Source organism: Galeopterus variegatus, unplaced genomic scaffold (assembly GCF_000696425.1).
Source record: "Galeopterus variegatus unplaced genomic scaffold, G_variegatus-3.0.2 Scaffold506, whole genome shotgun sequence".
Lineage (NCBI taxonomy): Eukaryota > Metazoa > Chordata > Mammalia > Dermoptera > Cynocephalidae > Galeopterus > Galeopterus variegatus.
Window position 1 is genome coordinate 413,569 of NW_007726617.1, and position 10,730 is coordinate 424,298.

The following is a 10,730-nucleotide window of genomic DNA, read 5'->3' on the forward strand; positions in this document are numbered from 1 at the left end:
CTCTCACTCCAAATTACCCCCAGATTTCTGGTTGCAGTGCCTCAGGAGACAGGACTTTATCCAGCACTTACTCCTTGCAAGTTAGTCTTTTCTTAGTCCCTTTGCCTCACTCTCTTTTCTTTACCCCCTCCACTCATCATGGAAAAACTTTCCACATCTCTCCACACCCTCCTATGCCCCTTCCTTGCCTCCTTTGGGGGGAAGACAGTGATTCTTTTCTTCCCTGGACCCCCTAGCAGTGATTTTCCCCCTTGTGTGGGTCTCTCCAGGGCTAGAGGAACATCCATCAACCCAAAGTGGGCCAATTGGCTCACTTTTCAGGAATTCCTGTCCCTTTGCTGCTTTGCCCCTCCCATCCAACAGACTCAAGTGGGAAGGGCCCAAGGTCCCTGCCTTGAGCTGTGTCTCATTGGGAAGAGCACCATTTAATTTTCTGTCTTGAGCCCTGGGGCCTCAAATTGTAAGGAAAAACCCTCTCTGGTGGTTTTCTGGCTGGGACTCTTGCAACTAACAATGTCAGCACCCTGCCCCCTCTCTCTGTCCACATACATAGCACTGACCTTCTCTCTCCTCCTCCCTGCAGGGTTACCTGACCGTCAGGAAGATTTAGGCTCTTTCTGTACTCCCATCTCACCTTATATAAATATATCCTCCCAGTAGGGCAATTATTTCATTGGATCCGGGTTACCTGTTTGCATAGGAGCTAAGACTGTATTGTCCCATCTTTGATTTCCACCTGTCTAATATTCCACCTGTTTGATACATGGTGCTCACAAATGATAGATAAACAAATTTGAATGGAAAATAAATTAGTAGAATGCATTGGCAAGACTGTGAATGTACATTTCTGGGAGTGAATGTGCGTCCCTAGGACTGCGTGACAGTGTGTATTTGTGGTTCCTTTTAATTGCATGAGTTTGACGACTGTGTTGAGTATTGTGTAGCACGTCCTTGACGTATGCTTTTTATGTGACTGTGGTTTTAGGGAATGAATGACTATGTCAGTATGATCCTGGCTAAGTCCAATTACTATTTTTGTAAAAAAGGGATAAATAAGCCTTGTTACTTATAGAACTCTGCTCCTATGGTGTGCATGTGTATGACAGTGTGTGTGAGTGCATGTGTGTGAGCGTGTTGGGGACCGTATTCCTGGAGAACAATCTGTTGACACTGATGGTGGGCTGAGTAATTAGCTTGAGTAATTTCCCTGACTTCAAGGAATTTACAGCATACTTGGGGGGATTTAAACTCAGATGTAATTATTCTCAGTACATATAATAAAGTACTAAATTTCTCATCAAAGACAATCAGATAATATATATTAAAAAGCTAATTGTGCAGAAAAAGAAACAAGTGCAAAAGAAGTCAGTGGGAGAAAGATAGGCTTGGGTTGGAACCACCAGAAAAGTCTTATGAAGACAGGATCTTCCTTCCCATTTTGTTTAATGTCCATTTAAAAGCTCAAAAGAACCATTTTAGGGCATCCTAGCTGCCCTTTCCCCAGGTGATATGAATGTTTTGACCTAGTTCTTGTTCATGGTGAGGACCTAGTTCCCTGATTAGTTTTGATGCTAGTGGCAGTTAGAGGTGAAGTTGGAGTCAGAGAATTCATTCCTCCAGGTAGGAGGATTGCCACCAAGGCAAAGGATTGCTTGGGCTTGGGTTTGGGTTCCTATGGCTCTTGGACTGCAGTCAGAATTCTCAGTGCCCTAAATATTCTGATTTTCCTATGTCTAAATACTTTTCATACCTGGGACCCAATGATCTGAACACTGGACCTAAGAAGAAGGGATGATGTGGTAGGCAGCCTCCATGATGGTCCCCAGTGAACCATCCCATGCCTTTCCTGCATCGATAGGGCAAGTTTTTCTAACCGGTAGGATATTGTGAAATAAGGGTGTGTGACTTCCTTGGCTGAATTGTAAAAGACTTGATTTTTGCCTTGTTCTCTCTAGGGAAGAAGCCAGCTGCCACGCTGTAAGGACACTCAGGCAGCCATATAGAGAGACCCATGCAGTGAGGAACTGAGGCCTCTAACCAACAGTCATGGAAGTGAGCTAGTCATTTTGCAAGTGGATCCTCTTGCCTCATCAAGACTTTAGATGACTTCTCCAATCTTTTGACTATAACCTCATGGATTCCCTGAGCCAGACCACCCAGCTAAACCTAGCCTGAATTCCTTACCCACAGAAACTGTGAGATAATAAATACTTATTGTTTTAAGCCTCCGAATTTGGAGTAATTTTTTATGCAGCAATAGGTAACTAATACAAATGGAAATATTCAGTTTGAAGTAAAGAGAAATAACTTCCATTAAATTCAAGAAGTGAAATAAAATCAACACAAGATTAATTAAAAAAGAAAATCATATTATAAGCAATTGTGGTCTAAGTGTGTATGTGTTTGTGTTGGATGTTGTGACAGGTCAATGAAAATTTTCCACATTTGGAGAACCATGCTGTGCAGGGAAACCAACCAGAGTAGTTTGGAATTTATGTGGTATTTGTATGGTTAGAGATGATACACAAATTATTTAACAACTGATCATGGCACAGGAAACAAACAATTAGAATGGAGCCTCTACCAATCAGAATCATTACTTGTAAACAAACAGTAAGCTACCCTAGTGTCTGTTGGATGTGTGTTGGCGTGGAGGCTCTAAATTATCTAGGGTGTGGCCAGATCACCTTGGACATTTTAATATAGGTCTTTCCACAAGATGGCACTGATAGCTTTCCCTTGTTTCTCTCTTTTTTTTTTTCTGTCTTGTTGAAAAATTTGTGATTTATATGCTGTTACAGAACACACCATAACTGAAATCTCACAATTTCCTACTTGATTTCTTGTACTTTCGACAGTTCTGTTGCCTTTATGGCGCTTAAAATCACATTTCTCCTTTAGACCAGTCCAGGAGCACAGTGAAATTTTAAGCTGTGATATTGGGGGATGCTGCCTTACACCAGATGCTATCATCATAGAAGCTGGAGATGCAGAAGGAGTTGGGGCCAAGCTTTGATTTCTGAAAAGCCATTCAACAAATACAGGTGAGAGTGGAATCAGAGAAGAGGGAGCACTCAGTTAGGTAAGAGCCACTCTTGCAGTGAAAACCAGTTAGGTGCACTCTCTCACTTCCACCGTCCAGGCTGCCCTGAGCCTCAGAGGAGTCAAAGCCCAGCTGGCACTTTGATTTCAGCCTAGTGAGACCCTGAGCAGAGGACCCAACTGACCTGTAACTGAACTTCTAACCTATAGAACTGTGACATAATAAATGGGTATTTCTTTAGCCACTAAGTTTGTGGCAATTTGTTATGCAGTAATTAAAAACTAATACAGATGCCCTTACTCACTTTATTTTCTTATCTTTAATATGTCGGTTGCAATACCAGAACTTTCTAAGCTGCTGTGTTATTTCTTGTGTCTTTCCCCTTTAAGTCTTTCAGTCTCCAAAACCATAGACCACATAGATTCATTTTCTGGGGTAGGTACAACAAGTGCAATGAATTGATGGAGCTCAGGCATTTGGTTTCCTTTAGACACCTTCCCGAACTCCTGGCTATTCCCCTGACCACCTTTAGACCATTGCTTCTCAAGGTGTTATCCATAGTTGACATCACATGGGAACTTGGGAGAAATGCAGAATCTCAGGCCTCACCCCAGACTCTGGGATACCCGGGTGTTCATGCGCACACCAAATGCCTAAGAAGTCCTGATTTAAGACCGGTTTGTCCTGTGCCTCTTTGTCCCCTTCTGCCCAACAGTCATCCACAGCACCCAAAACATGGCTTGGTCACAGAGGTGGTGGCTTGGAGATCTCCAGGTATCTCTTCTCTGGAGCTGAGATGTTTTGGCTGATCAGGGATGTGGACAGAGGAGCTGATCAGCAGAGGAAGAGGTCTCAAAGGGGCCTAATTGGCCCAGGTGAAACCCCGAGGCCAACTGGAAACACCTAACAGTTCCAGATTAGAACAATCTATTGGCTTTATCTACAAGTTAGGAAGATGTCCAAGGAAAATATACTTAAATGTACGTGTGACTTTCCTGTTTTTGTCCCAAGGAAGGGCTTGGTTTCCAGGTTTCCTTTCTGGAGGAATGCTTGAAACATCACTCCCTGCTATTTCCACTCTAAACTGCATTCCAGGCATAGAAGAAACTGCCCCAGTCGTTATCTTCGAATTTAAGCACCTCCAGCCTCCATATGGTTTAGGGGAAAGGGGAAGAAGCCATGGACAACCTCCTGTCATGCCATCTTCTCCTTCCCCCTCCATAGCAGACCTACTTCCCACCCAAATCTCATCCTTCTATGACCTCCCTAAGACCTATCGCCTCTGTGCATCTCTGACTGGCCTCCTCTGTTCCAGCCTTTACACATTCCCCCTCTGTGCAGACACGGTGACTTTCATAGAGCACAAATCTTACTTTTCCAGTTCTTCAGTAACTCCTTATTGCCTTCAAGAGAAAACTCCCAACATTTATAGACTGGCATATAAAGCCCTCCAGGCTGGGGCCCCTTGCTTTTCTCTTTGGCCTCATTCCTCTGTAACAACGCATGTCCCCGTCACACTGAACAATGCATGAGTCATCAGATAAGCACAGCTCTCTCCCGTGCCTGTGTCCATACGGTGCCCTTTACCTGTCCTGCTCGTTCCTTTAGCTTGTAACAACACCTCACCTCCCTCGAGATTCAGTTTGGGGAAAAAAACCCACTTTGTTTAGGAAGCCTTCTCTGCTCCCTTACAATTCATGTTTTGTGTCCCTATTTTGAGCTTCTATAGCATTTCCATCAGAACATTTATTACATTACATATTTAAAACATATACAAGTTTTTATTGCTATATTATACAAATAATATATGTTTATTGTAAAAGCATTAAAATGCATTTACACAAAAAAGAAAACAAATGATTACCTATTTATCTTAGTTGGTATTCAATTAGGGAAAGAGAAGCCACTTTATGCTTGCCAGGTATGAAGGAGGCAATAAATACAAGGTATTTGAGGTTTGCATACCTGTTGGATGGGCTGTGTAACAAAGGTCTCAGATGATCTTAGCCTGAAATACTTCAGTGAGACACTCTTGAAGACCTTGCCTGGAAGCTATTCTAATGTAAATTTCAAGGACTTCTGGAAAATTCCCACCAGTTATTTCAGTCTGCAGCACTGATGTGGGAGTCTCAAGAAATTCACCTGGATGCTGTTTTAAACCCATTGTCTGCCTATGCATTTGCCTGCCTCTGGCAAATAGTGGTCTCTTCCCTCTTCTCCTTTCACATCTCACATGAATGCTTCTCATTGGCATTTTAGATATACGGGGAAGGGGGTTTTTGGAAATGTTGGTTCCAGCATCTCCTCTGTGGTGTAGGGACTTTGGAAATGGGTAGCATTGATGCTAAGCTTACAAGAGACAATTCACCTGCAGATAACCGCATTTTGGTGAACTACCTTTCATATGCATTTGCGTGTGTGTGTGTGTGTGTGTGTGTGTGTATAAGTGAATAATATATGTATAAAATTCTCTCTTTAATGTGCTCCCTCTATCTATGTGTCTATATACATTTCTGCCCTCTGGCTCCTTGAGGGTTTAATGAGCTTGCTTCTCTAGTTTTTAGAGCAAGGATTCCCAGCACTGGTTTGATGACACCCTAGAGTGTCTTCATTTATCTCAGGGGGTGCCTTGAAATTCACACAACAAGATTAATTTAAATTCATTTTCATTTAAAAAAGTAAACAGACATTATATAGTAATTACAGGTACAAGTGTGTGTTGAAATCAAACTAATAAATGCTTGCCTTAGAGAGAAATCAAGAGGGTGCGGGTGGAGTTGGAAGGGACTATAAAGGTGGTTTAGTCTGAATCTTTTCCAAAACATCCCTCCCCTACAATTACTTCAAGGTTGGTATTTCCCCAAATTAATCGTGTTTCTCAAATTGGGAGTCAGGGCTGGTAGAAATGAAAGTTCCCAGGTCTATCTTCTGTGCCTATGACAAGGCCTGGCATATAGTAGGCCCTCAGGAAACACGTTTTATTGACTGTATTAGGACAGGACATAGTGGTGGCAGCTGGGGGTGGGAGGAGAATGGCTCATGAAGACTTCAGCTCTGTGAGATTGGAAGCCATGGGATATCTGCAAGAGGTAGTGGCCTGGGTAGCATCCCATTCGAGTTCTAGGAAAACATAGACTCCCAAACAGTCAAGATGAAAAGGACCCAGACCGAGGTGTCATTGACCTTAGGTGACTGGCTAGAGGCTTCTGTAACTGCCTTTCTATTAACAATTTGTACAAATCATCAGGAAGTTAGATAGGGAAAATAACATTAAAAACACATGACTATCAGTGACTTACTGCTGAGGATACAGTCCTAAGGCCATACAGAAAGGATTCTGAATTCTGCCTGAGAGCAGGCTCTTTGAAGCAATAGAACTGGCAATGAGTTCAAATCCTACCTCTGCTATTTAAAGCTGTATAACCCTGAATAAATTCCTTTAGACCTCAGTGCCCTTCTCTATAAAGTGGCGATAATCATAATGCCTACTCATAGAGTTGTGAGGATTAAATGAGTTAATCTATGTAAAGTGCTTTGAACAATGCCTGGTCCAGTGAGGGATCAATAAACTCTGGCTGTTGTGATCATCATCATCACAGTAGGCTCTACGTCCTTATCAGGACTAATTGACAGTAGGTATTTCAAATACGGAGTATATTATCAGCCTCATCTGGTCCCAAAGAACAGGTTTAGGAACGCCTCCTGTTGTCCCCTAGATTGGGGTAGGAAAATCATTTGCTAAAATTGGAAACTCAGGCAGAAGGTTAATCATATGACAAACAAGCAAACAAACAGAACAGAGAAAAACCCACCATGTGCAAACTGAACTCTCAGTGAATCCTCCTGTTACACTTTGATGGGATATTCTGTTTCATGGGGGAAAACAGTGCAAACATACCTGGATTCTTAGTATTACAATTGGTAGCAAGGGAAGAATGTGTCTTTTAGCACAGAGTTTTATGGCCTATCAATCCTTGAAAGCAAGACATCATTAATCAAGAGTCAGTTCCAAAATGTGTTCATCATTACCCACTACTATTGATAAAAAAACCTCAACCTATTCTAGAGAAAATGACTGATGGGAAGAGAACTATGGAGGCCATTAAAACACATTCCTGATTCTTTTTATTTTGTCATTAATCAAGAGTCAGTTCCAAAATGTGTTCATCATTACCCACTACTATTGATAAAAAAAACCTCAACCTATTCTAGAGAAAATGACTGATGGGAAGAGAACTATGGAGGCCATTAAAACACATTCCTGATTCTTTTTATTTTGGTAAAAAAGTAAATATACCTATATCCTCAGATGGGAAAGAAAAATCAAGTCTAACATCTGATCTTGGCAAAATTCAAATACTGGGTTTGAAATGCCAGTAATTCTATTAAATTCTTTTTGTTTTGTGCAAATACCGGGGAGTCTACCTTGTGTGATTATTCAGATGTTCAAACACTTATTTAGTATGAGAAAATTTGTAAATTTATATAGAAATTATTTCTAGAATTGCTATGACCATAACAAATACAAGTTTGATGAGTCAGAGTCATTTATTTGAAATTCATGATACCCTAAAGACCTGCAGCCAGAAAAGATATTTTATTCACAAGAACATGGAGAGATGGTAGGAAAACATTTTTTTTTAATGATTAGCTTTGTTTAACAGTCTTTAGGATTTCTGGACTACAGTAGTCTTAGCCTTCTTGGTCCCTGATTTTCTAAAACCCTATGCCTCTTCAATTCAGTTAAACAAATATAACCAAATATGCTTGGGTGAACAAGACATTGGACTATAAACTTGAATGGGGATACAGAGAAAAGTGTAAAACTTAAATTTTGGTGCTGTAGTAGATTGTAATGGCAATGACCCCAATGGATCACACCTCCTATTATTCATACCCTTACATATTCCTCTCCCACATTGGTACTGGGCTCATCTGTTTGACTTGCTTTGGCTCATGTGACATAAACAAATGTGATGGAAGTAGAGGTTTAATAAGCACTTGCACACTGGGGCTTGTCATCTTGGAACTGAGACCACCATGATATAAAGAAGCCTGGAATTAAATACCATGTGGTAGGAGAGGCCATTTGAACTCAGTCTCCAGGGCCATCCCCTGCTGGATGCAACTGCATGAGTGATTTCATTCATGACCAGCAGAAGAGTGACTCAGCTAACTCACAGAACATGAGCAATGATAAATTGTTGTTAAGCCACTAAGTTTTTGGGGTGGTTTGCTACACAGAAATGGAAAACTGATAAAAAAAATTGGTATTCAGAAGTGGTGTGTTGCTGCAACAAAAACCTAAACTGTGTGGCATTAGCTTTGGGACTAAGTGGCTGGCAGAGGCTGTAGGCTCTGCAAATAGAGTGTTAGTGGAGCCGGAGCACCTGAAAGGAAACTGCTCTTGGAGGCTGATGAAGGGCAAACCGTATTATATAGTAATAGAATAATTGGCAACACTGGCACCTTTAGAAACTTGGAAGGTAAAAAATGTTCTTAATGAATTTGTGGATTTGATTTAAGAAAATTTCCATTTAGAATGCTGAAGGGGTCAATTAGCTTTTAAAAAGTTATATACAATGTGCTATAGGAAGAAAGAGATGAACCAAAGAGAGAACTGCTTCATTTGCAAGCAGAATTTAAAGCAAATATGGAGGGTCCAGGATGTGCTAGGTTGGGAACTAAAACTGTTTTACACTTCCATTCTCTCCAACTGGCAAACAATTCTCAAAGTAAGAAATGGCTTCAGGGTACAATTCATATAAAGGGTGTGGCTAAAATACTTTGTTAAGACCACAGAAAGATTTAAAATGATGGCTACTAGATTCTCTCAGGTGGACAAAGAGGATTCTAAGAATTTTGAAGGCATTTTTCATAGCACCTTGACATGCTGACCAAAGTAAAAGCCTGTCTCAAAAATGATTGTGAGCATAGCTTTTGTCTGATGAAGTGGACTATACCTGGTATGTAGAAAGGCCACAAAGTTTATAAGGAAATGGTTCCAGTTTAGACTAAATGGTGCAAAGGAGGTTTAAAGTAAAAAGGGACAGGAAGTAAGCTGAGAAAATTACTTACCTGCAAACATGGGCTATTTTTATTGAAAAGGAAGGACATATCAGAGGTCAGAGCCAACCATTCCTGCACAGTAGAACCAGGCTCTGTTCAGGAATGATTCTTGCACATTCTTGGTTCATGTACCCAGAATAGGAGGCCCTGCAACATACGCATGTCCGGATTTCAGAATTGCTATGGACCAGTGATGGCTATGTGGCTCTAAGTTCCTCCCCTTTTTAAATAGGAGTATCTATTGAGTGTGCCATTCTTGCAATTGTGTGATTGATATAAGTGGAGAAGATAACTTGTTTTTTTAGTTAATGGGTCCCTGAATGATCAGAAGCCACATCTGAGGAACTGCATAAGGAACTGTACCTAAGGATCCTCAACAATGTCTGGACTTGAGACAGGTAAAGAGATCCAGAACTTGTAGTTTGATGTCATGATTGCATGAGATCTTTGGTGGTTTGGGGAGGAGTGAATGTATTTTGCAAATGGGAAGGATGTGAATCATTGGGTCTGAGGGAAGATTGTGGTATCTTGTTACAAAAGTAACCCTCAGTGAATTATACTGCATGGTATCCATGCTCCTGGGTAGATCCCTCACATAATCATTCTTGGATTGGCCATATGGATTGGTCAATGGGACATCAGCACATGTGATGCAAGCCAAGGCTTGAAAAATGCTTGCACTTTGGGGCTTGTCTTCTTGGAAGCTGCTCTGAGATCATCACATTGTGGAGAAGCCTGCCATGAAAGACCATGTGGAAGGAGAGGCCCTGTTGCCTCAAGCCGTTCCTGTTTAACCTATCTCTAGGTAATTCACCAGCTAAATGCAGCTTTGTAAGTGGGCCCATACAAAACCAATGGAAGAATGGCCCCAAGGGCCCACAGCATTGTTAGATATAATAAATTGTTGTTTTAGGCCACTAAATTTGGGGTGGTTTATTATGCAATGACAGGCAACTGATACAGGTGTCCACTGTCAAGCATCCAGTCCACTTGGACCATGGTCTTGAGGATCCATGAAACAGCAACTCTGGGGTTAGAAAAACTGGGGAATCTCGGTCCATGATTGCAGGTTTAGAAATCTGTAAACCAACTACAGGAATAGGGCATATCTTCTGAATGGATTTGTCTTCAGGGTTCTCTCACATGTGATTTTATTTGTCTTTTCAACACATTGTTCAGTGTCTCAGTCTTTGGAATACTATTCCTCTATCACTTGTGAAAATACTCTGTCCTTAGTTCCACTTCTTTTCAGTCCTGCTGAAGAAACTCTTTATCTTATAAATTGCTGTAAAGAAGGTATACCTGTTCCCAAATGTTCATTGCAGCACTCTTTACAATAGCCAAGAGTTGGAACCAGCCCAAATGTCCATCATTGGATGAGTGGATATGGAAAATGTGGTATATCTACACAATGGAATACTACTCAGCTATAAAAATGAATGAAATACTGCCATTTGCAACAACATGGATGGACCTTGAGAGAATAATATTAAGTGAAACGAGTCATGCACAGAAAGAAATACCACATGTTCTCACTTATTGGTGTAAGCTAAAAATTAATAAATAAATTCACACACACACACACACACACACACACACACAAAACCGGGGGTGGGGG